The sequence below is a fragment of the Phyllobates terribilis genome, unplaced genomic scaffold (genome assembly GCF_046119375.1).
Source record: "Phyllobates terribilis strain yellow unplaced genomic scaffold, ASM4611937v1 Scaffold_8__6_contigs__length_399053987, whole genome shotgun sequence".
NCBI classification, from domain to species: domain Eukaryota; kingdom Metazoa; phylum Chordata; class Amphibia; order Anura; family Dendrobatidae; genus Phyllobates; species Phyllobates terribilis.
Window position 1 is genome coordinate 347,525,561 of NW_027362768.1, and position 27,692 is coordinate 347,553,252.

At 45.3% G+C, this 27,692-nt stretch overlaps 20 non-coding genes and 1 pseudogene across 20 annotated transcripts; all 21 read left to right on the plus strand.

Moving 5' to 3' along the window:
- The first annotated feature begins 687 nt into the window (after nt 1–687).
- Nucleotides 688–868, plus strand: LOC141160192 (U2 spliceosomal RNA; annotated as a pseudogene).
- Nucleotides 869–1,988: 1,120 nt separating this feature from the next.
- LOC141158565 (U2 spliceosomal RNA) lies at nt 1,989–2,179 on the plus strand. Its single transcript, XR_012248593.1, has one exon. It is a non-coding gene; the product is annotated as a U2 spliceosomal RNA (small nuclear RNA).
- Nucleotides 2,180–3,297: 1,118 nt separating this feature from the next.
- LOC141158566 (U2 spliceosomal RNA) lies at nt 3,298–3,488 on the plus strand. The gene has a single exon (XR_012248594.1). It is a non-coding gene; the product is annotated as a U2 spliceosomal RNA (small nuclear RNA).
- A 1,115-nt stretch (nt 3,489–4,603) lies between these two features.
- LOC141159987 (U2 spliceosomal RNA) lies at nt 4,604–4,795 on the plus strand. The gene has a single exon (XR_012249979.1). It is a non-coding gene; the product is annotated as a U2 spliceosomal RNA (small nuclear RNA).
- A 1,116-nt stretch (nt 4,796–5,911) lies between these two features.
- Nucleotides 5,912–6,102, plus strand: LOC141159664 (U2 spliceosomal RNA). Its single transcript, XR_012249667.1, has one exon. It is a non-coding gene; the product is annotated as a U2 spliceosomal RNA (small nuclear RNA).
- A 1,120-nt stretch (nt 6,103–7,222) lies between these two features.
- On the plus strand, nt 7,223–7,413 carry LOC141158567 (U2 spliceosomal RNA). The gene has a single exon (XR_012248595.1). It is a non-coding gene; the product is annotated as a U2 spliceosomal RNA (small nuclear RNA).
- A 1,118-nt stretch (nt 7,414–8,531) lies between these two features.
- LOC141158568 (U2 spliceosomal RNA) lies at nt 8,532–8,722 on the plus strand. Its single transcript, XR_012248596.1, has one exon. It is a non-coding gene; the product is annotated as a U2 spliceosomal RNA (small nuclear RNA).
- Nucleotides 8,723–9,841: 1,119 nt separating this feature from the next.
- Nucleotides 9,842–10,032, plus strand: LOC141158569 (U2 spliceosomal RNA). The gene has a single exon (XR_012248597.1). It is a non-coding gene; the product is annotated as a U2 spliceosomal RNA (small nuclear RNA).
- Nucleotides 10,033–11,149: 1,117 nt separating this feature from the next.
- LOC141158570 (U2 spliceosomal RNA) lies at nt 11,150–11,340 on the plus strand. Its single transcript, XR_012248598.1, has one exon. It is a non-coding gene; the product is annotated as a U2 spliceosomal RNA (small nuclear RNA).
- A 1,121-nt stretch (nt 11,341–12,461) lies between these two features.
- On the plus strand, nt 12,462–12,652 carry LOC141158571 (U2 spliceosomal RNA). The gene has a single exon (XR_012248599.1). It is a non-coding gene; the product is annotated as a U2 spliceosomal RNA (small nuclear RNA).
- A 1,117-nt stretch (nt 12,653–13,769) lies between these two features.
- LOC141158572 (U2 spliceosomal RNA) lies at nt 13,770–13,960 on the plus strand. Its single transcript, XR_012248600.1, has one exon. It is a non-coding gene; the product is annotated as a U2 spliceosomal RNA (small nuclear RNA).
- A 1,114-nt stretch (nt 13,961–15,074) lies between these two features.
- Nucleotides 15,075–15,265, plus strand: LOC141158573 (U2 spliceosomal RNA). The gene has a single exon (XR_012248601.1). It is a non-coding gene; the product is annotated as a U2 spliceosomal RNA (small nuclear RNA).
- Nucleotides 15,266–16,383: 1,118 nt separating this feature from the next.
- On the plus strand, nt 16,384–16,574 carry LOC141158575 (U2 spliceosomal RNA). The gene has a single exon (XR_012248603.1). It is a non-coding gene; the product is annotated as a U2 spliceosomal RNA (small nuclear RNA).
- Nucleotides 16,575–17,692: 1,118 nt separating this feature from the next.
- Nucleotides 17,693–17,883, plus strand: LOC141158576 (U2 spliceosomal RNA). The gene has a single exon (XR_012248604.1). It is a non-coding gene; the product is annotated as a U2 spliceosomal RNA (small nuclear RNA).
- A 1,118-nt stretch (nt 17,884–19,001) lies between these two features.
- LOC141158577 (U2 spliceosomal RNA) lies at nt 19,002–19,192 on the plus strand. The gene has a single exon (XR_012248605.1). It is a non-coding gene; the product is annotated as a U2 spliceosomal RNA (small nuclear RNA).
- A 1,118-nt stretch (nt 19,193–20,310) lies between these two features.
- LOC141158578 (U2 spliceosomal RNA) lies at nt 20,311–20,501 on the plus strand. The gene has a single exon (XR_012248606.1). It is a non-coding gene; the product is annotated as a U2 spliceosomal RNA (small nuclear RNA).
- Nucleotides 20,502–21,619: 1,118 nt separating this feature from the next.
- LOC141158579 (U2 spliceosomal RNA) lies at nt 21,620–21,810 on the plus strand. Its single transcript, XR_012248607.1, has one exon. It is a non-coding gene; the product is annotated as a U2 spliceosomal RNA (small nuclear RNA).
- A 1,118-nt stretch (nt 21,811–22,928) lies between these two features.
- Nucleotides 22,929–23,119, plus strand: LOC141158580 (U2 spliceosomal RNA). The gene has a single exon (XR_012248608.1). It is a non-coding gene; the product is annotated as a U2 spliceosomal RNA (small nuclear RNA).
- Nucleotides 23,120–24,237: 1,118 nt separating this feature from the next.
- On the plus strand, nt 24,238–24,428 carry LOC141158581 (U2 spliceosomal RNA). Its single transcript, XR_012248609.1, has one exon. It is a non-coding gene; the product is annotated as a U2 spliceosomal RNA (small nuclear RNA).
- Nucleotides 24,429–25,546: 1,118 nt separating this feature from the next.
- LOC141158582 (U2 spliceosomal RNA) lies at nt 25,547–25,737 on the plus strand. The gene has a single exon (XR_012248610.1). It is a non-coding gene; the product is annotated as a U2 spliceosomal RNA (small nuclear RNA).
- A 1,118-nt stretch (nt 25,738–26,855) lies between these two features.
- LOC141158583 (U2 spliceosomal RNA) lies at nt 26,856–27,046 on the plus strand. Its single transcript, XR_012248611.1, has one exon. It is a non-coding gene; the product is annotated as a U2 spliceosomal RNA (small nuclear RNA).
- The last annotated feature ends 646 nt before the right edge of the window (nt 27,047–27,692 follow it).

A 27,692-nucleotide genomic window follows, 5' to 3' on the forward strand; every position in this document is an offset into this window, starting at 1 on the left:
AGCCCGAAGTGTGAAGTGCCCCAGGAGTGGTGACCCTGGGGTGCCTTAACTCACTGGGATTGGGAACCCCACTTGAATTTATGGCACATTTGCCTAGCACTTCAATATTTCTTTCTTCACACACACCCTTATTCCGGGCCTTCTGGCCTTAGGATGGGGAATTTTTCAATTCCCGGTCGAAGGTCCGGGCAGTATTATACTGTGAAACCTTCACTATTTATTTAAATTTTTTTTTTGTCACTGTGTGTCCACTTTTTCACGTGTGTCCACGTCCTTACTAGGATTTTGTCGGGATGCGGTTCCCTTATGGGTTCCTCTCTTGGCAGGTCTAGGGGGGGAGTGTGTGGCCATCAGGTTCCGCTCCCCCCTGAACCCCCCTGGCTCTCCTCTTTCGGGAGGAGAGCGTTGTTGGCTCCCCTCTTCCGGGAGGGGAGCACAGTCTTTGGCTCCCAGTGCCTTGCTCGGGTGAGAACTCGGGCAGGTATTGGGGGTAAGATTGGGTCGCCTCTGGCTCTGGCTGGAGGTGGCTATTTGTCCCTGTTCCTCGATGTGGCCTTCTGGCTCGGAGGGACGGGGAATGGTTTGGGGGACCCTTCTCATTTTGGAGAGGGTTTCAAGAAGACCAGCATCCTAGTGCACTTTTTTTGTGGCACTTGTCACTTTTTTAAGCGCACTCGGGTTTTGTACACGAATTCGGGCTTTAAAAAAGAAAAAATCTGTTCTTATCAGTTTAATATCTGATACGTCCCCTATCTGGGGACCATATATTAAATGGATTTTTAGAACAGGGAGATGGAAAAAGAGCTTGCTCTGTCCACTCCACGCATTGACCTGGTATTGCAGTATCTCCAGGACCGGTGCACCCCTTCTTTAATGCAGTTTCTAAAATCAGAAAGAATTGAATTCAATGCTTTTTGTTCATTTGGCTTGTTTGTCGGATTTTGGGATGGACTCTTTGGCTTTGCTTTTCTTCTCCTCATTGGATTTTTCATGTTAAAAGTTGCAGAAGCCAGATGACAAGCTCATTTTGGTTCAACTTCAGCAACTGTGCATTGCATTGCCATGTAATGTAATGCAATGCTATCTATCTAGCTCTCCCTCTATACTTCCTTTTGGATAAACAGACATATTAGGCAAGCATTTTGGAGCTTTCACCTAAATAACTACAGGTGGTGAGATAAGCTGCACAATATAATTGACCTTTCAGTATATTGTTGCACACACACCATCTATTTAGCAAATGCCCTTGTTATCAACAGCAGCCTTTTAAACTCACCTGAGCTAACAGGTATGTGAGCTGGTTACTCTGCTGCGCTTAAAATTTCTTTTTTGGTTTGCTACAATGCCTTTTCTGAAACGTTGTCTCCCTCTGCTGGAACACTGACTTCTTTCATTTAATGCCTGCAGACTATAAAAGAGAAACCAACCCAAAAAGTTTGGTTGATTAGTCTGTGGCATTCTTTTAAACTGTTGCTTATGGCGGTCTCTGTGAGCTTCTCAGTGACATTCAGCCATCCAGGTATCCCGCCTGCAGTAGACGGAATGTGGCAATGGAACGCTGGCTGCGCGTGTCATAATAGGCTCTGAGCCTTTATATACCTGCGCACAGCAGCAGCCACCTTCAGTCTGCTGCTGGACAGCCAGCAGCAGCAGCAGCAGCAGGAGAGGTAATTAATCAGCAACCCTCCTGCTAAGGGTAGACAGCTGCTCGTTCCACCCCCCCCCCCCGCCTTAATTGGTTCTCCTCCCTTCCAACGGTGCTGAGGCGGGTGGGAACAGCCGGGGGTTGAGGGTACTGTGCTAAAAGAGGTGGAGTTATGCAGATCTAAAACGCGTGGATTGCAGCAGCAGCAAGCCGAAAAGTGCAGGCATGTGAGGGATCTAGAGGTTGACAGCATGTCTTCTTAACGGGAGTCCAGGTGGCCATCTCCACAAATGGACTTTTCAGAATCCTTGGGTGGCACCGTAGTCGGAAACCAATTCTGGTTATCGCTTCTCGGCCTTTTGGCTAAGATCAAGTGTAGTATCTGTTCTTATCAGTTTAATATCTGATACGTCCCCTATCTGGGGACCATATATTAAATGGATTTTTAGAACAGGGAGATGGAAAAAGAGCTTGCTCTGTCCACTCCACGCATTGACCTGGTATTGCAGTATCTCCAGGACCGGTGCACCCCTTCTTTAATGCAGTTTCTAAAATCAGAAAGAATTGAATTCAATGCTTTTTGTTCATTTGGCTTGTTTGTCGGATTTTGGGATGGACTCTTTGGCTTTGCTTTTCTTCTCCTCATTGGATTTTTCATGTTAAAAGTTGCAGAAGCCAGATGACAAGCTCATTTTGGTTCAACTTCAGCAACTGTGCATTGCATTGCCATGTAATGTAATGCAATGCTATCTATCTAGCTCTCCCTCTATACTTCCTTTTGGATAAACAGACATATTAGGCAAGCATTTTGGAGCTTTCACCTAAATAACTACAGGTGGTGAGATAAGCTGCACAATATAATTGACCTTTCAGTATATTGTTGCACACACACCATCTATTTAGCAAATGCCCTTGTTATCAACAGCAGCCTTTTAAACTCACCTGAGCTAACAGGTATGTGAGCTGGTTACTCTGCTGCGCTTAAAATTTCTTTTTTGGTTTGCTACAATGCCTTTTCTGAAACGTTGTCTCCCTCTGCTGGAACACTGACTTCTTTCATTTAATGCCTGCAGACTATAAAAGAGAAACCAACCCAAAAAGTTTGGTTGATTAGTCTGTGGCATTCTTTTAAACTGTTGCTTATGGCGGTCTCTGTGAGCTTCTCAGTGACATTCAGCCATCCAGGTATCCCGCCTGCAGTAGATGGAATGTGGCAATGGAACGCTGGCTGCGCGTGTCATAATAGGCTCTGAGCCTTTATATACCTGCGCACAGCAGCAGCCACCTTCAGTCTGCTGCTGGACAGCCAGCAGCAGCAGCAGCAGGAGAGGTAATTAATCAGCAACCCTCCTGCTAAGGGTAGACAGCTGCTCGTTCCACCCCCCCCCCCCCGCCTTAATTGGTTCTCCTCCCTTCCAACGGTGTTGAGGCGGGTGGGAACAGCCGGGGGTTGAGGGTACTGTGCTAAAAGAGGTGGAGTTATGCAGATCTAAAACGCGTGGATTGCAGCAGCAGCAAGCCGAAAAGTGCAGGCATGTGAGGGATCTAGAGGTTGACAGCATGTCTTCTTAACGGGAGTCCAGGTGGCCATCTCCACAAATGGACTTTTCAGAATCCTTGGGTGGCACCGTAGTCGGAAACCAATTCTGGTTATCGCTTCTCGGCCTTTTGGCTAAGATCAAGTGTAGTATCTGTTCTTATCAGTTTAATATCTGATACGTCCCCTATCTGGGGACCATATATTAAATGGATTTTTAGAACAGGGAGATGGAAAAAGAGCTTGCTCTGTCCACTCCACGCATTGACCTGGTATTGCAGTATCTCCAGGACCGGTGCACCCCTTCTTTAATGCAGTTTCTAAAATCAGAAAGAATTGAATTCAATGCTTTTTGTTCATTTGGCTTGTTTGTCGGATTTTGGGATGGACTCTTTGGCTTTGCTTTTCTTCTCCTCATTGGATTTTTCATGTTAAAAGTTGCAGAAGCCAGATGACAAGCTCATTTTGGTTCAACTTCAGCAACTGTGCATTGCATTGCCATGTAATGTAATGCAATGCTATCTATCTAGCTCTCCCTCTATACTTCCTTTTGGATAAACAGACATATTAGGCAAGCATTTTGGAGCTTTCACCTAAATAACTACAGGTGGTGAGATAAGCTGCACAATATAATTGACCTTTCAGTATATTGTTGCACACACACCATCTATTTAGCAAATGCCCTTGTTATCAACAGCAGCCTTTTAAACTCACCTGAGCTAACAGGTATGTGAGCTGGTTACTCTGCTGCGCTTAAAATTTCTTTTTTGGTTTGCTACAATGCCTTTTCTGAAACGTTGTCTCCCTCTGCTGGAACACTGACTTCTTTCATTTAATGCCTGCAGACTATAAAAGAGAAACCAACCCAAAAAGTTTGGTTGATTAGTCTGTGGCATTCTTTTAAACTGTTGCTTATGGCGGTCTCTGTGAGCTTCTCAGTGACATTCAGCCATCCAGGTATCCCGCCTGCAGTAGACGGAATGTGGCAATGGAACGCTGGCTGCGCGTGTCATAATAGGCTCTGAGCCTTTATATACCTGCGCACAGCAGCAGCCACCTTCAGTCTGCTGCTGGACAGCCAGCAGCAGCAGCAGCAGGAGAGGTAATTAATCAGCAACCCTCCTGCTAAGGGTAGACAGCTGCTCGTTCCACCCCCCCCCCCCGCCTTAATTGGTTCTCCTCCCTTCCAACGGTGTTGAGGCGGGTGGGAACAGCCGGGGGTTGAGGGTACTGTGCTAAAAGAGGTGGAGTTATGCAGATCTAAAACGCGTGGATTGCAGCAGCAGCAAGCCGAAAAGTGCAGGCATGTGAGGGATCTAGAGGTTGACAGCATGTCTTCTTAACGGGAGTCCAGGTGGCCATCTCCACAAATGGACTTTTCAGAATCTTTGGGTGGCACCGTAGTCGGAAACCAATTCTGGTTATCGTTCTCGGCCTTTTGGCTAAGATCAAGTGTAGTATCTGTTCTTATCAGTTTAATATCTGATACGTCCCCTATCTGGGGACCATATATTAAATGGATTTTTAGAACAGGGAGATGGAAAAAGAGCTTGCTCTGTCCACTCCACGCATTGACCTGGTATTGCAGTATCTCCAGGACCGGTGCACCCCTTCTTTAATGCAGTTTCTAAAATCAGAAAGAATTGAATTCAATGCTTTTTGTTCATTTGGCTTGTTTGTCGGATTTTGGGATGGACTCTTTGGCTTTGCTTTTCTTCTCCTCATTGGATTTTTCATGTTAAAAGTTGCAGAAGCCAGATGACAAGCTCATTTTGGTTCAACATCAGCAACTGTGCATTGCATTGCCATGTAATGTAATGCAATGCTATCTATCTAGCTCTCCCTCTATACTTCCTTTTGGATAAACAGACATATTAGGCAAGCATTTTGGAGCTTTCACCTAAATAACTACAGGTGGTGAGATAAGCTGCACAATATAATTGACCTTTCAGTATATTGTTGCACACACACCATCTATTTAGCAAATGCCCTTGTTATCAACAGCAGCCTTTTAAACTCACCTGAGCTAACAGGTATGTGAGCTGGTTACTCTGCTGCGCTTAAAATTTCTTTTTTGGTTTGCTACAATGCCTTTTCTGAAACGTTGTCTCCCTCTGCTGGAACACTGACTTCTTTCATTTAATGCCTGCAGACTATAAAAGAGAAACCAACCCAAAAAGTTTGGTTGATTAGTCTGTGGCATTCTTTTAAACTGTTGCTTATGGCGGTCTCTGTGAGCTTCTCAGTGACATTCAGCCATCCAGGTATCCCGCCTGCAGTAGACGGAATGTGGCAATGGAACGCTGGCTGCGCGTGTCATAATAGGCTCTGAGCCTTTATATACCTGCGCACAGCAGCAGCCACCTTCAGTCTGCTGCTGGACAGCCAGCAGCAGCAGCAGCAGCAGGAGAGGTAATTAATCAGCAACCCTCCTGCTAAGGGTAGACAGCTGCTCGTTCCACCCCCCCCCGCCTTAATTGGTTCTCCTCCCTTCCAACGGTGTTGAGGCGGGTGGGAACAGCCGGGGGTTGAGGGTACTGTGCTAAAAGAGGTGGAGTTATGCAGATCTAAAACGCGTGGATTGCAGCAGCAGCAAGCCGAAAAGTGCAGGCATGTGAGGGATCTAGAGGTTGACAGCATGTCTTCTTAACGGGAGTCCAGGTGGCCATCTCCACAAATGGACTTTTCAGAACCTTGGGTGGCACCGTAGTCGGAAACCAATTCTGGTTATCGCATCTCGGCCTTTTGGCTAAGATCAAGTGTAGTATCTGTTCTTATCAGTTTAATATCTGATACGTCCCCTATCTGGGGACCATATATTAAATGGATTTTTAGAACAGGGAGATGGAAAAAGAGCTTGCTCTGTCCACTCCACGCATTGACCTGGTATTGCAGTATCTCCAGGACCGGTGCACCCCTTCTTTAATGCAGTTTCTAAAATCAGAAAGAATTGAATTCAATGCTTTTTGTTCATTTGGCTTGTTTGTCGGATTTTGGGATGGACTCTTTGGCTTTGCTTTTCTTCTCCTCATTGGATTTTTCATGTTAAAAGTTGCAGAAGCCAGATGACAAGCTCATTTTGGTTCAACTTCAGCAACTGTGCATTGCATTGCCATGTAATGTAATGCAATGCTATCTATCTAGCTCTCCCTCTATACTTCCTTTTGGATAAACAGACATATTAGGCAAGCATTTTGGAGCTTTCACCTAAATAACTACAGGTGGTGAGATAAGCTGCACAATATAATTGACCTTTCAGTATATTGTTGCACACACACCATCTATTTAGCAAATGCCCTTGTTATCAACAGCAGCCTTTTAAACTCACCTGAGCTAACAGGTATGTGAGCTGGTTACTCTGCTGCGCTTAAAATTTCTTTTTTGGTTTGCTACAATGCCTTTTCTGAAACGTTGTCTCCCTCTGCTGGAACACTGACTTCTTTCATTTAATGCCTGCAGACTATAAAAGAGAAACCAACCCAAAAAGTTTGGTTGATTAGTCTGTGGCATTCTTTTAAACTGTTGCTTATGGCGGTCTCTGTGAGCTTCTCAGTGACATTCAGCCATCCAGGTATCCCGCCTGCAGTAGACGGAATGTGGCAATGGAACGCTGGCTGCGCGTGTCATAATAGGCTCTGAGCCTTTATATACCTGCGCACAGCAGCAGCCACCTTCAGTCTGCTGCTGGACAGCCAGCAGCAGCAGCAGCAGCAGGAGAGGTAATTAATCAGCAACCCTCCTGCTAAGGGTAGACAGCTGCTCGTTCCACCCCCCCCCCCCGCCTTAATTGGTTCTCCTCCCTTCCAACGGTGTTGAGGCGGGTGGGAACAGCCGGGGGTTGAGGGTACTGTGCTAAAAGAGGTGGAGTTATGCAGATCTAAAACGCGTGGATTGCAGCAGCAGCAAGCCGAAAAGTGCAGGCATGTGAGGGATCTAGAGGTTGACAGCATGTCTTCTTAACGGGAGTCCAGGTGGCCATCTCCACAAATGGACTTTTCAGAATCCTTGGGTGGCACCGTAGTCGGAAACCAATTCTGGTTATCGCTTCTCGGCCTTTTGGCTAAGATCAAGTGTAGTATCTGTTCTTATCAGTTTAATATCTGATACGTCCCCTATCTGGGGACCATATATTAAATGGATTTTTAGAACAGGGAGATGGAAAAAGAGCTTGCTCTGTCCACTCCACGCATTGACCTGGTATTGCAGTATCTCCAGGACCGGTGCACCCCTTCTTTAATGCAGTTTCTAAAATCAGAAAGAATTGAATTCAATGCTTTTTGTTCATTTGGCTTGTTTGTCGGATTTTGGGATGGACTCTTTGGCTTTGCTTTTCTTCTCCTCATTGGATTTTTCATGTTAAAAGTTGCAGAAGCCAGATGACAAGCTCATTTTGGTTCAACTTCAGCAACTGTGCATTGCATTGCCATGTAATGTAATGCAATGCTATCTATCTAGCTCTCCCTCTATACTTCCTTTTGGATAAACAGACATATTAGGCAAGCATTTTGGAGCTTTCACCTAAATAACTACAGGTGGTGAGATAAGCTGCACAATATAATTGACCTTTCAGTATATTGTTGCACACACACCATCTATTTAGCAAATGCCCTTGTTATCAACAGCAGCCTTTTAAACTCACCTGAGCTAACAGGTATGTGAGCTGGTTACTCTGCTGCGCTTAAAATTTCTTTTTTGGTTTGCTACAATGCCTTTTCTGAAACGTTGTCTCCCTCTGCTGGAACACTGACTTCTTTCATTTAATGCCTGCAGACTATAAAAGAGAAACCAACCCAAAAAGTTTGGTTGATTAGTCTGTGGCATTCTTTTAAACTGTTGCTTATGGCGGTCTCTGTGAGCTTCTCAGTGACATTCAGCCATCCAGGTATCCCGCCTGCAGTAGACGGAATGTGGCAATGGAACGCTGGCTGCGCGTGTCATAATAGGCTCTGAGCCTTTATATACCTGCGCACAGCAGCAGCCACCTTCAGTCTGCTGCTGGACAGCCAGCAGCAGCAGCAGCAGCAGGAGAGGTAATTAATCAGCAACCCTCCTGCTAAGGGTAGACAGCTGCTCGTTCCACCCCCCCCCCGCCTTAATTGGTTCTCCTCCCTTCCAACGGTGTTGAGGCGGGTGGGAACAGCCGGGGGTTGAGGGTACTGTGCTAAAAGAGGTGGAGTTATGCAGATCTAAAACGCGTAGATTGCAGCAGCAGCAAGCCGAAAAGTGCAGGCATGTGAGGGATCTAGAGGTTGACAGCATGTCTTCTTAACGGGAGTCCAGGTGGCCATCTCCACAAATGGACTTTTCAGAATCCTTGGGTGGCACCGTAGTCGGAAACCAATTCTGGTTATCGCTTCTCGGCCTTTTGGCTAAGATCAAGTGTAGTATCTGTTCTTATCAGTTTAATATCTGATACGTCCCCTATCTGGGGACCATATATTAAATGGATTTTTAGAACAGGGAGATGGAAAAAGAGCTTGCTCTGTCCACTCCACGCATTGACCTGGTATTGCAGTATCTCCAGGACCGGTGCACCCCTTCTTTAATGCAGTTTCTAAAATCAGAAAGAATTGAATTCAATGCTTTTTGTTCATTTGGCTTGTTTGTCGGATTTTGGGATGGACTCTTTGGCTTTGCTTTTCTTCTCCTCATTGGATTTTTCATGTTAAAAGTTGCAGAAGCCAGATGACAAGCTCATTTTGGTTCAACTTCAGCAACTGTGCATTGCATTGCCATGTAATGTAATGCAATGCTATCTATCTAGCTCTCCCTCTATACTTCCTTTTGGATAAACAGACATATTAGGCAAGCATTTTGGAGCTTTCACCTAAATAACTACAGGTGGTGAGATAAGCTGCACAATATAATTGACCTTTCAGTATATTGTTGCACACACACCATCTATTTAGCAAATGCCCTTGTTATCAACAGCAGCCTTTTAAACTCACCTGAGCTAACAGATATGTGAGCTGGTTACTCTGCTGCGCTTAAAATTTCTTTTTTGGTTTGCTACAATGCCTTTTCTGAAACGTTGTCTCCCTCTGCTGGAACACTGACTTCTTTCATTTAATGCCTGCAGACTATAAAAGAGAAACCAACCCAAAAAGTTTGGTTGATTAGTCTGTGGCATTCTTTTAAACTGTTTCTTATGGCGGTCTCTGTGAGCTTCTCAGTGACATTCAGCCATCCAGGTATCCCGCCTGCAGTAGACGGAATGTGGCAATGGAACGCTGGCTGCGCGTGTCATAATAGGCTCTGAGCCTTTATATACCTGCGCACAGCAGCAGCCACCTTCAGTCTGCTGCTGGACAGCCAGCAGCAGCAGCAGCAGCAGGAGAGGTAATTAATCAGCAACCCTCCTGCTAAGGGTAGACAGCTGCTCGTTCCACCCCCCCCCCCGCCTTAATTGGTTCTCCTCCCTTCCAACGGTGTTGAGGCGGGTGGGAACAGCCGGGGGTTGAGGGTACTGTGCTAAAAGAGGTGGAGTTATGCAGATCTAAAACGCGTGGATTGCAGCAGCAGCAAGCCGAAAAGTGCAGGCATGTGAGGGATCTAGAGGTTGACAGCATGTCTTCTTAACGGGAGTCCAGGTGGCCATCTCCACAAATGGACTTTTCAGAATCCTTGGGTGGCACCGTAGTCAGAAACCAATTCTGGTTATCGCTTCTCGGCCTTTTGGCTAAGATCAAGTGTAGTATCTGTTCTTATCAGTTTAATATCTGATACGTCCCCTATCTGGGGACCATATATTAAATGGATTTTTAGAACAGGGAGATGGAAAAAGAGCTTGCTCTGTCCACTCCACGCATTGACCTGGTATTGCAGTATCTCCAGGACCGGTGCACCCCTTCTTTAATGCAGTTTCTAAAATCAGAAAGAATTGAATTCAATGCTTTTTGTTCATTTGGCTTGTTTGTCGGATTTTGGGATGGACTCTTTGGCTTTGCTTTTCTTCTCCTCATTGGATTTTTCATGTTAAAAGTTGCAGAAGCCAGATGACAAGCTCATTTTGGTTCAACTTCAGCAACTGTGCATTGCATTGCCATGTAATGTAATGCAATGCTATCTATCTAGCTCTCCCTCTATACTTCCTTTTGGATAAACAGACATATTAGGCAAGCATTTTGGAGCTTTCACCTAAATAACTACAGGTGGTGAGATAAGCTGCACAATATAATTGACCTTTCAGTATATTGTTGCACACACACCATCTATTTAGCAAATGCCCTTGTTATCAACAGCAGCCTTTTAAACTCACCTGAGCTAACAGGTATGTGAGCTGGTTACTCTTCTGCGCTTAAAATTTCTTTTTTGGTTTGCTACAATGCCTTTTCTGAAACGTTGTCTCCCTCTGCTGGAACACTGACTTCTTTCATTTAATGCCTGCAGACTATAAAAGAGAAACCAACCCAAAAAGTTTGGTTGATTAGTCTGTGGCATTCTTTTAAACTGTTGCTTATGGCGGTCTCTGTGAGCTTCTCAGTGACATTCAGCCATCCAGGTATCCCGCCTGCAGTAGACGGAATGTGGCAATGGAACGCTGGCTGCGCGTGTCATAATAGGCTCTGAGCCTTTATATACCTGCGCACAGCAGCAGCCACCTTCAGTCTGCTGCTGGACAGCCAGCAGCAGCAGCAGCAGCAGGAGAGGTAATTAATCAGCAACCCTCCTGCTAAGGGTAGACAGCTGCTCGTTCCACCCCCCCCCGCCTTAATTGGTTCTCCTCCCTTCCAACGGTGTTGAGGCGGGTGGGAACAGCCGGGGATTGAGGGTACTGTGCTAAAAGAGGTGGAGTTATGCAGATCTAAATCGCGTGGATTGCAGCAGCAGCAAGCCGAAAAGTGCAGGCATGTGAGGGATCTAGAGGTTGACAGCATGTCTTCTTAACGGGAGTCCAGGTGGCCATCTCCACAAATGGACTTTTCAGAATCCTTGGGTGGCACCGTAGTCGGAAACCAATTCTGGTTATCGCTTCTCGGCCTTTTGGCTAAGATCAAGTGTAGTATCTGTTCTTATCAGTTTAATATCTGATACGTCCCCTATCTGGGGACCATATATTAAATGGATTTTTAGAACAGGGAGATGGAAAAAGAGCTTGCTCTGTCCACTCCACGCATTGACCTGGTATTGCAGTATCTCCAGGACCGGTGCACCCCTTCTTTAATGCAGTTTCTAAAATCAGAAAGAATTGAATTCAATGCTTTTTGTTCATTTGGCTTGTTTGTCGGATTTTGGGATGGACTCTTTGGCTTTGCTTTTCTTCTCCTCATTGGATTTTTCATGTTAAAAGTTGCAGAAGCCAGATGACAAGCTCATTTTGGTTCAACTTCAGCAACTGTGCATTGCATTGCCATGTAATGTAATGCAATGCTATCTATCTAGCTCTCCCTCTATACTTCCTTTTGGATAAACAGACATATTAGGCAAGCATTTTGGAGCTTTCACCTAAATAACTACAGGTGGTGAGATAAGCTGCACAATATAATTGACCTTTCAGTATATTGTTGCACACACACCATCTATTTAGCAAATGCCCTTGTTATCAACAGCAGCCTTTTAAACTCACCTGAGCTAACAGGTATGTGAGCTGGTTACTCTGCTGCGCTTAAAATTTCTTTTTTGGTTTGCTACAATGCCTTTTCTGAAACGTTGTCTCCCTCTGCTGGAACACTGACTTCTTTCATTTAATGCCTGCAGACTATAAAAGAGAAACCAACCCAAAAAGTTTGGTTGATTAGTCTGTGGCATTCTTTTAAACTGTTGCTTATGGCGGTCTCTGTGAGCTTCTCAGTGACATTCAGCCATCCAGGTATCCCGCCTGCAGTAGACGGAATGTGACAATGGAACGCTGGCTGCGCGTGTCATAATAGGCTCTGAGCCTTTATATACCTGCGCACAGCAGCAGCCACCTTCAGTCTGCTGCTGGACAGCCAGCAGCAGCAGCAGCAGCAGGAGAGGTAATTAATCAGCAACCCTCCTGCTAAGGGTAGACAGCTGCTCGTTCCACCCCCCCCCCCCCACCTTAATTGGTTCTCCTCCCTTCCAACGGTGTTGAGGCGGGTGGGAACAGCCGGGGGTTGAGGGTACTGTGCTAAAAGAGGTGGAGTTATGCAGATCTAAAACGCGTGGATTGCAGCAGCAGCAAGCCGAAAAGTGCAGGCATGTGAGGGATCTAGAGGTTGACAGCATGTCTTCTTAACGGGAGTCCAGGTGGCCATCTCCACAAATGGACTTTTCAGAATCCTTGGGTGGCACCGTAGTCGGAAACCAATTCTGGTTATCGCTTCTCGGCCTTTTGGCTAAGATCAAGTGTAGTATCTGTTCTTATCAGTTTAATATCTGATACGTCCCCTATCTGGGGACCATATATTAAATGGATTTTTAGAACAGGGAGATGGAAAAAGAGCTTGCTCTGTCCACTCCACGCATTGACCTGGTATTGCAGTATCTCCAGGACCGGTGCACCCCTTCTTTAATGCAGTTTCTAAAATCAGAAAGAATTGAATTCAATGCTTTTTGTTCATTTGGCTTGTTTGTCGGATTTTGGGATGGACTCTTTGGCTTTGCTTTTCTTCTCCTCATTGGATTTTTCATGTTAAAAGTTGCAGAAGCCAGATGACAAGCTCATTTTGGTTCAACTTCAGCAACTGTGCATTGCATTGCCATGTAATGTAATGCAATGCTATCTATCTAGCTCTCCCTCTATACTTCCTTTTGGATAAACAGACATATTAGGCAAGCATTTTGGAGCTTTCACCTAAATAACTACAGGTGGTGAGATAAGCTGCACAATATAATTGACCTTTCAGTATATTGTTGCACACACACCATCTATTTAGCAAATGCCCTTGTTATCAACAGCAGCCTTTTAAACTCACCTGAGCTAACAGGTATGTGAGCTGGTTACTCTGCTGCGCTTAAAATTTCTTTTTTGGTTTGCTACAATGCCTTTTCTGAAACGTTGTCTCCCTCTGCTGGAACACTGACTTCTTTCATTTAATGCCTGCAGACTATAAAAGAGAAACCAACCCAAAAAGTTTGGTTGATTAGTCTGTGGCATTCTTTTAAACTGTTGCTTATGGCGGTCTCTGTGAGCTTCTCAGTGACATTCAGCCATCCAGGTATCCCGCCTGCAGTAGACGGAATGTGGCAATGGAACGCTGGCTGCGCGTGTCATAATAGGCTCTGAGCCTTTATATACCTGCGCACAGCAGCAGCCACCTTCAGTCTGCTGCTGGACAGCCAGCAGCAGCAGCAGCAGCAGGAGAGGTAATTAATCAGCAACCCTCCTGCTAAGGGTAGACAGCTGCTCGTTCCACCCCCCCCCGCCTTAATTGGTTCTCCTCCCTTCCAACGGTGTTGAGGCGGGTGGGAACAGCCGGGGGTTGAGGGTACTGTGCTAAAAGAGGTGGAGTTATGCAGATCTAAAACGCGTGGATTGCAGCAGCAGCAAGCCGAAAAGTGCAGGCATGTGAGGGATCTAGAGGTTGACAGCATGTCTTCTTAACGGGAGTCCAGGTGGCCATCTCCACAAATGGACTTTTCAGAATCCTTGGGTGGCACCGTAGTCGGAAACCAATTCTGGTTATCGCTTCTCGGCCTTTTGGCTAAGATCAAGTGTAGTATCTGTTCTTATCAGTTTAATATCTGATACGTCCCCTATCTGGGGACCATATATTAAATGGATTTTTAGAACAGGGAGATGGAAAAAGAGCTTGCTCTGTCCACTCCACGCATTGACCTGGTATTGCAGTATCTCCAGGACCGGTGCACCCCTTCTTTAATGCAGTTTCTAAAATCAGAAAGAATTGAATTCAATGCTTTTTGTTCATTTGGCTTGTTTGTCGGATTTTGGGATGGACTCTTTGGCTTTGCTTTTCTTCTCCTCATTGGATTTTTCATGTTAAAAGTTGCAGAAGCCAGATGACAAGCTCATTTTGGTTCAACTTCAGCAACTGTGCATTGCATTGCCATGTAATGTAATGCAATGCTATCTATCTAGCTCTCCCTCTATACTTCCTTTTGGATAAACAGACATATTAGGCAAGCATTTTGGAGCTTTCACCTAAATAACTACAGGTGGTGAGATAAGCTGCACAATATAATTGACCTTTCAGTATATTGTTGCACACACACCATCTATTTAGCAAATGCCCTTGTTATCAACAGCAGCCTTTTAAACTCACCTGAGCTAACAGGTATGTGAGCTGGTTACTCTGCTGCGCTTAAAATTTCTTTTTTGGTTTGCTACAATGCCTTTTCTGAAACGTTGTCTCCCTCTGCTGGAACACTGACTTCTTTCATTTAATGCCTGCAGACTATAAAAGAGAAACCAACCCAAAAAGTTTGGTTGATTAGTCTGTGGCATTCTTTTAAACTGTTGCTTATGGCGGTCTCTGTGAGCTTCTCAGTGACATTCAGCCATCCAGGTATCCCGCCTGCAGTAGACGGAATGTGGCAATGGAACGCTGGCTGCGCGTGTCATAATAGGCTCTGAGCCTTTATATACCTGCGCACAGCAGCAGCCACCTTCAGTCTGCTGCTGGACAGCCAGCAGCAGCAGCAGCAGGAGAGGTAATTAATCAGCAACCCTCCTGCTAAGGGTAGACAGCTGCTCGTTCCACCCCCCCCCGCCTTAATTGGTTCTCCTCCCTTCCAACGGTGTTGAGGCGGGTGGGAACAGCCGGGGGTTGAGGGTACTGTGCTAAAAGAGGTGGAGTTATGCAGATCTAAAACGCGTGGATTGCAGCAGCAGCAAGCCGAAAAGTGCAGGCATGTGAGGGATCTAGAGGTTGACAGCATGTCTTCTTAACGGGAGTCCAGGTGGCCATCTCCACAAATGGACTTTTCAGAATCCTTGGGTGGCACCGTAGTCGGAAACCAATTCTGGTTATCGCTTCTCGGCCTTTTGGCTAAGATCAAGTGTAGTATCTGTTCTTATCAGTTTAATATCTGATACGTCCCCTATCTGGGGACCATATATTAAATGGATTTTTAGAACAGGGAGATGGAAAAAGAGCTTGCTCTGTCCACTCCACGCATTGACCTGGTATTGCAGTATCTCCAGGACCGGTGCACCCCTTCTTTAATGCAGTTTCTAAAATCAGAAAGAATTGAATTCAATGCTTTTTGTTCATTTGGCTTGTTTGTCGGATTTTGGGATGGACTCTTTGGCTTTGCTTTTCTTCTCCTCATTGGATTTTTCATGTTAAAAGTTGCAGAAGCCAGATGACAAGCTCATTTTGGTTCAACTTCAGCAACTGTGCATTGCATTGCCATGTAATGTAATGCAATGCTATCTATCTAGCTCTCCCTCTATACTTCCTTTTGGATAAACAGACATATTAGGCAAGCATTTTGGAGCTTTCACCTAAATAACTACAGGTGGTGAGATAAGCTGCACAATATAATTGACCTTTCAGTATATTGTTGCACACACACCATCTATTTAGCAAATGCCCTTGTTATCAACAGCAGCCTTTTAAACTCACCTGAGCTAACAGGTATGTGAGCTGGTTACTCTGCTGCGCTTAAAATTTCTTTTTTGGTTTGCTACAATGCCTTTTCTGAAACGTTGTCTCCCTCTGCTGGAACACTGACTTCTTTCATTTAATGCCTGCAGACTATAAAAGAGAAACCAACCCAAAAAGTTTGGTTGATTAGTGTGTGGCATTCTTTTAAACTGTTGCTTATGGCGGTCTCTGTGAGCTTCTCAGTGACATTCAGCCATCCAGGTATCCCGCCTGCAGTAGACGGAATGTGGCAATGGAACGCTGGCTGCGCGTGTCATAATAGGCTCTGAGCCTTTATATACCTGCGCACAGCAGCAGCCACCTTCAGTCTGCTGCTGGACAGCCAGCAGCAGCAGCAGCAGCAGGAGAGGTAATTAATCAGCAACCCTCCTGCTAAGGGTAGACAGCTGCTCGTTCCACCACCCCCCCGCCTTAATTGGTTCTCCTCCCTTCCAACGGTGTTGAAGCGGGTGGGAACAGCCGGGGGTTGAGGGTACTGTGCTAAAAGAGGTGGAGTTATGCAGATCTAAAACGCGTGGATTGCAGCAGCAGCAAGCCGAAAAGTGCAGGCATGTGAGGGATGTAGAGGTTGACAGCATGTCTTCTTAACGGGAGTCCAGGTGGCCATCTCCACAAATGGACTTTTCAGAATCCTTGGGTGGCACCGTAGTCGGAAACCAATTCTGGTTATCGCTTCTCGGCCTTTTGGCTAAGATCAAGTGTAGTATCTGTTCTTATCAGTTTAATATCTGATACGTCCCCTATCTGGGGACCATATATTAAATGGATTTTTAGAACAGGGAGATGGAAAAAGAGCTTGCTCTGTCCACTCCACGCATTGACCTGGTATTGCAGTATCTCCAGGACCGGTGCACCCCTTCTTTAATGCAGTTTCTAAAATCAGAAAGAATTGAATTCAATGCTTTTTGTTCATTTGGCTTGTTTGTCGGATTTTGGGATGGACTCTTTGGCTTTGCTTTTCTTCTCCTCATTGGATTTTTCATGTTAAAAGTTGCAGGAGCCAGATGACAAGCTCATTTTGGTTCAACTTCAGCAACTGTGCATTGCATTGCCATGTAATGTAATGCAATGCTATCTATCTAGCTCTCCCTCTATACTTCCTTTTGGATAAACAGACATATTAGGCAAGCATTTTGGAGCTTTCACCTAAATAACTACAGGTGGTGAGATAAGCTGCACAATATAATTGACCTTTCAGTATATTGTTGCACACACACCATCTATTTAGCAAATGCCCTTGTTATCAACAGCAGCCTTTTAAACTCACCTGAGCTAACAGGTATGTGAGCTGGTTACTCTGCTGCGCTTAAAATTTCTTTTTTGGTTTGCTACAATGCCTTTTCTGAAACGTTGTCTCCCTCTGCTGGAACACTGACTTCTTTCATTTAATGCCTGCAGACTATAAAAGAGAAACCAACCCAAAAAGTTTGGTTGATTAGTCTGTGGCATTCTTTTAAACTGTTGCTTATGGCGGTCTCTGTGAGCTTCTCAGTGACATTCAGCCATCCAGGTATCCCGCCTGCAGTAGACGGAATGTGGCAATGGAACGCTGGCTGCGCGTGTCATAATAGGCTCTGAGCCTTTATATACCTGCGCACAGCAGCAGCCACCTTCAGTCTGCTGCTGGACAGCCAGCAGCAGCAGCAGCAGCAGGAGAGGTAATTAATCAGCAACCCTCCTGCTAAGGGTAGACAGCTGCTCGTTCCACCCCCCCCCCGCCTTAATTGGTTCTCCTCCCTTCCAACGGTGTTGAGGCGGGTGGGAACAGCCGGGGGTTGAGGGTACTGTGCTAAAAGAGGTGGAGTTATGCAGATCTAAAACGCGTGGATTGCAGCAGCAGCAAGCCGAAAAGTGCAGGCATGTGAGGGATGTAGAGGTTGACAGCATGTCTTCTTAACGGGAGTCCAGGTGGCCATCTCCACAAATGGACTTTTCAGAATCCTTGGGTGGCACCGTAGTCGGAAACCAATTCTGGTTATCGCTTCTCGGCCTTTTGGCTAAGATCAAGTGTAGTATCTGTTCTTATCAGTTTAATATCTGATACGTCCCCTATCTGGGGACCATATATTAAATGGATTTTTAGAACAGGGAGATGGAAAAAGAGCTTGCTCTGTCCACTCCACGCATTGACCTGGTATTGCAGTATCTCCAGGACCGGTGCACCCCTTCTTTAATGCAGTTTCTAAAATCAGAAAGAATTGAATTCAATGCTTTTTGTTCATTTGGCTTGTTTGTCGGATTTTGGGATGGACTCTTTGGCTTTGCTTTTCTTCTCCTCATTGGATTTTTCATGTTAAAAGTTGCAGAAGCCAGATGACAAGCTCATTTTGGTTCAACTTCAGCAACTGTGCATTGCATTGCCATGTAATGTAATGCAATGCTATCTATCTAGCTCTCCCTCTATACTTCCTTTTGGATAAACAGACATATTAGGCAAGCATTTTGGAGCTTTCACCTAAATAACTACAGGTGGTGAGATAAGCTGCACAATATAATTGACCTTTCAGTATATTGTTGCACACACACCATCTATTTAGCAAATGCCCTTGTTATCAACAGCAGCCTTTTAAACTCACCTGAGCTAACAGGTATGTGAGCTGGTTACTCTGCTGCGCTTAAAATTTCTTTTTTGGTTTGCTACAATGCCTTTTCTGAAACGTTGTCTCCCTCTGCTGGAACACTGACTTCTTTCATTTAATGCCTGCAGACTATAAAAGAGAAACCAACCCAAAAAGTTTGGTTGATTAGTCTGTGGCATTCTTTTAAACTGTTGCTTATGGCGGTCTCTGTGAGCTTCTCAGTGACATTCAGCCATCCAGGTATCCCGCCTGCAGTAGACGGAATGTGGCAATGGAACGCTGGCTGCGCGTGTCATAATAGGCTCTGAGCCTTTATATACCTGCGCACAGCAGCAGCCACCTTCAGTCTGCTGCTGGACAGCCAGCAGTAGCAGCAGCAGCAGGAGAGGTAATTAATCAGCAACCCTCCTGCTAAGGGTAGACAGCTGCTCGTTCCACCCCCCCCCCGCCTTAATTGGTTCTCCTCCCTTCCAACGGTGTTGAGGCGGGTGGGAACAGCCGGGGGTTGAGGGTACTGTGCTAAAAGAGGTGGAGTTATGCAGATCTAAAACGCGTGGATTGCAGCAGCAGCAAGCCGAAAAGTGCAGGCATGTGAGGGATCTAGAGGTTGACAGCATGTCTTCTTAACGGGAGTCCAGGTGGCCATCTCCACAAATGGACTTTTCAGAATCCTTGGGTGGCACCGTAGTCGGAAACCAATTCTGGTTATCGCTTCTCGGCCTTTTGGCTAAGATCAAGTGTAGTATCTGTTCTTATCAGTTTAATATCTGATACGTCCCCTATCTGGGGACCATATATTAAATGGATTTTTAGAACAGGGAGATGGAAAAAGAGCTTGCTCTGTCCACTCCACGCATTGACCTGGTATTGCAGTATCTCCAGGACCGGTGCACCCCTTCTTTAATGCAGTTTCTAAAATCAGAAAGAATTGAATTCAATGCTTTTTGTTCATTTGGCTTGTTTGTCGGATTTTGGGATGGACTCTTTGGCTTTGCTTTTCTTCTCCTCATTGGATTTTTCATGTTAAAAGTTGCAGAAGCCAGATGACAAGCTCATTTTGGTTCAACTTCAGCAACTGTGCATTGCATTGCCATGTAATGTAATGCAATGCTATCTATCTAGCTCTCCCTCTATACTTCCTTTTGGATAAACAGACATATTAGGCAAGCATTTTGGAGCTTTCACCTAAATAACTACAGGTGGTGAGATAAGCTGCACAATATAATTGACCTTTCAGTATATTGTTGCACACACACCATCTATTTAGCAAATGCCCTTGTTATCAACAGCAGCCTTTTAAACTCACCTGAGCTAACAGGTATGTGAGCTGGTTACTCTGCTGCGCTTAAAATTTCTTTTTTGGTTTGCTACAATGCCTTTTCTGAAACGTTGTCTCCCTCTGCTGGAACACTGACTTCTTTCATTTAATGCCTGCAGACTATAAAAGAGAAACCAACCCAAAAAGTTTGGTTGATTAGTGTGTGGCATTCTTTTAAACTGTTGCTTATGGCGGTCTCTGTGAGCTTCTCAGTGACATTCAGCCATCCAGGTATCCCGCCTGCAGTAGACGGAATGTGGCAATGGAACGCTGGCTGCGCGTGTCATAATAGGCTCTGAGCCTTTATATACCTGCGCACAGCAGCAGCCACCTTCAGTCTGCTGCTGGACAGCCAGCAGCAGCAGCAGCAGCAGGAGAGGTAATTAATCAGCAACCCTCCTGCTAAGGGTAGACAGCTGCTCGTTCCACCACCCCCCCGCCTTAATTGGTTCTCCTCCCTTCCAACGGTGTTGAAGCGGGTGGGAACAGCCGGGGGTTGAGGGTACTGTGCTAAAAGAGGTGGAGTTATGCAGATCTAAAACGCGTGGATTGCAGCAGCAGCAAGCCGAAAAGTGCAGGCATGTGAGGGATCTAGAGGTTGACAGCATGTCTTCTTAACGGGAGTCCAGGTGGCCATCTCCACAAATGGACTTTTCAGAATCCTTGGGTGGCACCGTAGTCGGAAACCAATTCTGGTTATCGCTTCTCGGCCTTTTGGCTAAGATCAAGTGTAGTATCTGTTCTTATCAGTTTAATATCTGATACGTCCCCTATCTGGGGACCATATATTAAATGGATTTTTAGAACAGGGAGATGGAAAAAGAGCTTGCTCTGTCCACTCCACGCATTGACCTGGTATTGCAGTATCTCCAGGACCGGTGCACCCCTTCTTTAATGCAGTTTCTAAAATCAGAAAGAATTGAATTCAATGCTTTTTGTTCATTTGGCTTGTTTGTCGGATTTTGGGATGGACTCTTTGGCTTTGCTTTTCTTCTCCTCATTGGATTTTTCATGTTAAAAGTTGCAGGAGCCAGATGACAAGCTCATTTTGGTTCAACTTCAGCAACTGTGCATTGCATTGCCATGTAATGTAATGCAATGCTATCTATCTAGCTCTCCCTCTATACTTCCTTTTGGATAAACAGACATATTAGGCAAGCATTTTGGAGCTTTCACCTAAATAACTACAGGTGGTGAGATAAGCTGCACAATATAATTGACCTTTCAGTATATTGTTGCACACACACCATCTATTTAGCAAATGCCCTTGTTATCAACAGCAGCCTTTTAAACTCACCTGAGCTAACAGGTATGTGAGCTGGTTACTCTGCTGCGCTTAAAATTTCTTTTTTGGTTTGCTACAATGCCTTTTCTGAAACGTTGTCTCCCTCTGCTGGAACACTGACTTCTTTCATTTAATGCCTGCAGACTATAAAAGAGAAACCAACCCAAAAAGTTTGGTTGATTAGTCTGTGGCATTCTTTTAAACTGTTGCTTATGGCGGTCTCTGTGAGCTTCTCAGTGACATTCAGCCATCCAGGTATCCCGCCTGCAGTAGACGGAATGTGGCAATGGAACGCTGGCTGCGCGTGTCATAATAGGCTCTGAGCCTTTATATACCTGCGCACAGCAGCAGCCACCTTCAGTCTGCTGCTGGACAGCCAGCAGCAGCAGCAGCAGCAGGAGAGGTAATTAATCAGCAACCCTCCTGCTAAGGGTAGACAGCTGCTCGTTCCACCCCCCCCCCGCCTTAATTGGTTCTCCTCCCTTCCAACGGTGTTGAGGCGGGTGGGAACAGCCGGGGGTTGAGGGTACTGTGCTAAAAGAGGTGGAGTTATGCAGATCTAAAACGCGTGGATTGCAGCAGCAGCAAGCCGAAAAGTGCAGGCATGTGAGGGATGTAGAGGTTGACAGCATGTCTTCTTAACGGGAGTCCAGGTGGCCATCTCCACAAATGGACTTTTCAGAATCCTTGGGTGGCACCGTAGTCGGAAACCAATTCTGGTTATCGCTTCTCGGCCTTTTGGCTAAGATCAAGTGTAGTATCTGTTCTTATCAGTTTAATATCTGATACGTCCCCTATCTGGGGACCATATATTAAATGGATTTTTAGAACAGGGAGATGGAAAAAGAGCTTGCTCTGTCCACTCCACGCATTGACCTGGTATTGCAGTATCTCCAGGACCGGTGCACCCCTTCTTTAATGCAGTTTCTAAAATCAGAAAGAATTGAATTCAATGCTTTTTGTTCATTTGGCTTGTTTGTCGGATTTTGGGATGGACTCTTTGGCTTTGCTTTTCTTCTCCTCATTGGATTTTTCATGTTAAAAGTTGCAGAAGCCAGATGACAAGCTCATTTTGGTTCAACTTCAGCAACTGTGCATTGCATTGCCATGTAATGTAATGCAATGCTATCTATCTAGCTCTCCCTCTATACTTCCTTTTGGATAAACAGACATATTAGGCAAGCATTTTGGAGCTTTCACCTAAATAACTACAGGTGGTGAGATAAGCTGCACAATATAATTGACCTTTCAGTATATTGTTGCACACACACCATCTATTTAGCAAATGCCCTTGTTATCAACAGCAGCCTTTTAAACTCACCTGAGCTAACAGGTATGTGAGCTGGTTACTCTGCTGCGCTTAAAATTTCTTTTTTGGTTTGCTACAATGCCTTTTCTGAAACGTTGTCTCCCTCTGCTGGAACACTGACTTCTTTCATTTAATGCCTGCAGACTATAAAAGAGAAACCAACCCAAAAAGTTTGGTTGATTAGTCTGTGGCATTCTTTTAAACTGTTGCTTATGGCGGTCTCTGTGAGCTTCTCAGTGACATTCAGCCATCCAGGTATCCCGCCTGCAGTAGACGGAATGTGGCAATGGAACGCTGGCTGCGCGTGTCATAATAGGCTCTGAGCCTTTATATACCTGCGCACAGCAGCAGCCACCTTCAGTCTGCTGCTGGACAGCCAGCAGTAGCAGCAGCAGCAGGAGAGGTAATTAATCAGCAACCCTCCTGCTAAGGGTAGACAGCTGCTCGTTCCACCCCCCCCCCGCCTTAATTGGTTCTCCTCCCTTCCAACGGTGTTGAGGCGGGTGGGAACAGCCGGGGGTTGAGGGTACTGTGCTAAAAGAGGTGGAGTTATGCAGATCTAAAACGCGTGGATTGCAGCAGCAGCAAGCCGAAAAGTGCAGGCATGTGAGGGATCTACAGGTTGACAGCATGTCTTCTTAACGGGAGTCCAGGTGGCCATCTCCACAAATGGACTTTTCAGAATCCTTGGGTGGCACCGTAGTCGGAAACCAATTCTGGTTATCGCTTCTCGGCCTTTTGGCTAAGATCAAGTGTAGTATCTGTTCTTATCAGTTTAATATCTGATACGTCCCCTATCTGGGGACCATATATTAAATGGATTTTTAGAACAGGGAGATGGAAAAAGAGCTTGCTCTGTCCACTCCACGCATTGACCTGGTATTGCAGTATCTCCAGGACCGGTGCACCCCTTCTTTAATGCAGTTTCTAAAATCAGAAAGAATTGAATTCAATGCTTTTTGTTCATTTGGCTTGTTTGTCGGATTTTGGGATGGACTCTTTGGCTTTGCTTTTCTTCTCCTCATTGGATTTTTCATGTTAAAAGTTGCAGAAGCCAGATGACAAGCTCATTTTGGTTCAACTTCAGCAACTGTGCATTGCATTGCCATGTAATGTAATGCAATGCTATCTATCTAGCTCTCCCTCTATACTTCCTTTTGGATAAACAGACATATTAGGCAAGCATTTTGGAGCTTTCACCTAAATAACTACAGGTGGTGAGATAAGCTGCACAATATAATTGACCTTTCAGTATATTGTTGCACACACACCATCTATTTAGCAAATGCCCTTGTTATCAACAGCAGCCTTTTAAACTCACCTGAGCTAACAGGTATGTGAGCTGGTTACTCTGCTGCGCTTAAAATTTCTTTTTTGGTTTGCTACAATGCCTTTTCTGAAACGTTGTCTCCCTCTGCTGGAACACTGACTTCTTTCATTTAATGCCTGCAGACTATAAAAGAGAAACCAACCCAAAAAGTTTGGTTGATTAGTGTGTGGCATTCTTTTAAACTGTTGCTTATGGCGGTCTCTGTGAGCTTCTCAGTGACATTCAGCCATCCAGGTATCCCGCCTGCAGTAGACGGAATGTGGCAATGGAACGCTGGCTGCGCGTGTCATAATAGGCTCTGAGCCTTTATATACCTGCGCACAGCAGCAGCCACCTTCAGTCTGCTGCTGGACAGCCAGCAGCAGCAGCAGCAGCAGGAGAGGTAATTAATCAGCAACCCTCCTGCTAAGGGTAGACAGCTGCTCGTTCCACCCCCCCCCCGCCTTAATTGGTTCTCCTCCCTTCCAACGGTGTTGAAGCGGGTGGGAACAGCCGGGGGTTGAGGGTACTGTGCTAAAAGAGGTGGAGTTATGCAGATCTAAAACGCGTGGATTGCAGCAGCAGCAAGCCGAAAAGTGCAGGCATGTGAGGGATCTAGAGGTTGACAGCATGTCTTCTTAACGGGAGTCCAGGTGGCCATCTCCACAAATGGACTTTTCAGAATCCTTGGGTGGCACCGTAGTCGGAAACCAATTCTGGTTATCGCTTCTCGGCCTTTTGGCTAAGATCAAGTGTAGTATCTGTTCTTATCAGTTTAATATCTGATACGTCCCCTATCTGGGGACCATATATTAAATGGATTTTTAGAACAGGGAGATGGAAAAAGAGCTTGCTCTGTCCACTCCACGCATTGACCTGGTATTGCAGTATCTCCAGGACCGGTGCACCCCTTCTTTAATGCAGTTTCTAAAATCAGAAAGAATTGAATTCAATGCTTTTTGTTCATTTGGCTTGTTTGTCGGATTTTGGGATGGACTCTTTGGCTTTGCTTTTCTTCTCCTCATTGGATTTTTCATGTTAAAAGTTGCAGGAGCCAGATGACAAGCTCATTTTGGTTCAACTTCAGCAACTGTGCATTGCATTGCCATGTAATGTAATGCAATGCTATCTATCTAGCTCTCCCTCTATACTTCCTTTTGGATAAACAGACATATTAGGCAAGCATTTTGGAGCTTTCACCTAAATAACTACAGGTGGTGAGATAAGCTGCACAATATAATTGACCTTTCAGTATATTGTTGCACACACACCATCTATTTAGCAAATGCCCTTGTTATCAACAGCAGCCTTTTAAACTCACCTGAGCTAACAGGTATGTGAGCTGGTTACTCTGCTGCGCTTAAAATTTCTTTTTTGGTTTGCTACAATGCCTTTTCTGAAACGTTGTCTCCCTCTGCTGGAACACTGACTTCTTTCATTTAATGCCTGCAGACTATAAAAGAGAAACCAACCCAAAAAGTTTGGTTGATTAGTCTGTGGCATTCTTTTAAACTGTTGCTTATGGCGGTCTCTGTGAGCTTCTCAGTGACATTCAGCCATCCAGGTATCCCGCCTGCAGTAGACGGAATGTGGCAATGGAACGCTGGCTGCGCGTGTCATAATAGGCTCTGAGCCTTTATATACCTGCGCACAGCAGCAGCCACCTTCAGTCTGCTGCTGGACAGCCAGCAGCAGCAGCAGCAGCAGGAGAGGTAATTAATCAGCAACCCTCCTGCTAAGGGTAGACAGCTGCTCGTTCCACCCCCCCCCCGCCTTAATTGGTTCTCCTCCCTTCCAACGGTGTTGAGGCGGGTGGGAACAGCCGGGGGTTGAGGGTACTGTGCTAAAAGAGGTGGAGTTATGCAGATCTAAAACGCGTGGATTGCAGCAGCAGCAAGCCGAAAAGTGCAGGCATGTGAGGGATGTAGAGGTTGACAGCATGTCTTCTTAACGGGAGTCCAGGTGGCCATCTCCACAAATGGACTTTTCAGAATCCTTGGGTGGCACCGTAGTCGGAAACCAATTCTGGTTATCGCTTCTCGGCCTTTTGGCTAAGATCAAGTGTAGTATCTGTTCTTATCAGTTTAATATCTGATACGTCCCCTATCTGGGGACCATATATTAAATGGATTTTTAGAACAGGGAGATGGAAAAAGAGCTTGCTCTGTCCACTCCACGCATTGACCTGGTATTGCAGTATCTCCAGGACCGGTGCACCCCTTCTTTAATGCAGTTTCTAAAATCAGAAAGAATTGAATTCAATGCTTTTTGTTCATTTGGCTTGTTTGTCGGATTTTGGGATGGACTCTTTGGCTTTGCTTTTCTTCTCCTCATTGGATTTTTCATGTTAAAAGTTGCAGAAGCCAGATGACAAGCTCATTTTGGTTCAACTTCAGCAACTGTGCATTGCATTGCCATGTAATGTAATGCAATGCTATCTATCTAGCTCTCCCTCTATATTTCCTTTTGGATAAACAGACATATTAGGCAAGCATTTTGGAGCTTTCACCTAAATAACTACAGGTGGTGAGATAAGCTGCACAATATAATTGACCTTTCAGTATATTGTTGCACACACACCATCTATTTAGCAAATGCCCTTGTTATCAACAGCAGCCTTTTAAACTCACCTGTGTTAACAGGTATGTGAGCTGGTTACTCTGCTGCGCTTAAAATTTCTTTTTTGGTTTGCTACAATGCCTTTTCTGAAACGTTGTCTCCCTCTGCTGGAACACTGACTTCTTTCATTTAATGCCTGCAGACTATAAAAGAGAAACCAACCCAAAAAGTTTGGTTGATTAGTCTGTGGCATTCTTTTAAACTGTTGCTTATGGCGGTCTCTGTGAGCTTCTCAGTGACATTCAGCCATCCAGGTATCCCGCCTGCAGTAGACGGAATGTGGCAATGGAACGCTGGCTGCGCGTGTCATAATAGGCTCTGAGCCTTTATATACCTGCGCACAGCAGCAGCCACCTTCAGTCTGCTGCTGGACAGCCAGCAGTAGCAGCAGCAGCAGGAGAGGTAATTAATCAGCAACCCTCCTGCTAAGGGTAGACAGCTGCTCGTTCCACCCCCCCCCCGCCTTAATTGGTTCTCCTCCCTTCCAACGGTGTTGAGGCGGGTGGGAACAGCCGGGGGTTGAGGGTACTGTGCTAAAAGAGGTGGAGTTATGCAGATCTAAAACGCGTGGATTGCAGCAGCAGCAAGCCGAAAAGTGCAGGCATGTGAGGGATCTAGAGGTTGACAGCATGTCTTCTTAACGGGAGTCCAGGTGGCCATCTCCACAAATGGACTTTTCAGAATCCTTGGGTGGCACCGTAGTCGGAAACCAATTCTGGTTATCGCTTCTCGGCCTTTTGGCTAAGATCAAGTGTAGTATCTGTTCTTATCAGTTTAATATCTGATACGTCCCCTATCTGGGGACCATATATTAAATGGATTTTTAGAACAGGGAGATGGAAAAAGAGCTTGCTCTGTCCACTCCACGCATTGACCTGGTATTGCAGTATCTCCAGGACCGGTGCACCCCTTCTTTAATGCAGTTTCTAAAATCAGAAAGAATTGAATTCAATGCTTTTTGTTCATTTGGCTTGTTTGTCGGATTTTGGGATGGACTCTTTGGCTTTGCTTTTCTTCTCCTCATTGGATTTTTCATGTTAAAAGTTGCAGAAGCCAGATGACAAGCTCATTTTGGTTCAACTTCAGCAACTGTGCATTGCATTGCCATGTAATGTAATGCAATGCTATCTATCTAGCTCTCCCTCTATATTTCCTTTTGGATAAACAGACATATTAGGCAAGCATTTTGGAGCTTTCACCTAAATAACTACAGGTGGTGAGATAAGCTGCACAATATAATTGACCTTTCAGTATATTGTTGCACACACACCATCTATTTAGCAAATGCCCTTGTTATCAACAGCAGCCTTTTAAACTCACCTGTGTTAACAGGTATGTGAGCTGGTTACTCTGCTGCGCTTAAAATTTCTTTTTTGGTTTGCTACAATGCCTTTTCTGAAACGTTGTCTCCCTCTGCTGGAACACTGACTTCTTTCATTTAATGCCTGCAGACTATAAAAGAGAAACCAACCCAAAAAGTTTGGTTGATTAGTCTGTGGCATTCTTTTAAACTGTTGCTTATGGCGGTCTCTGTGAGCTTCTCAGTGACATTCAGCCA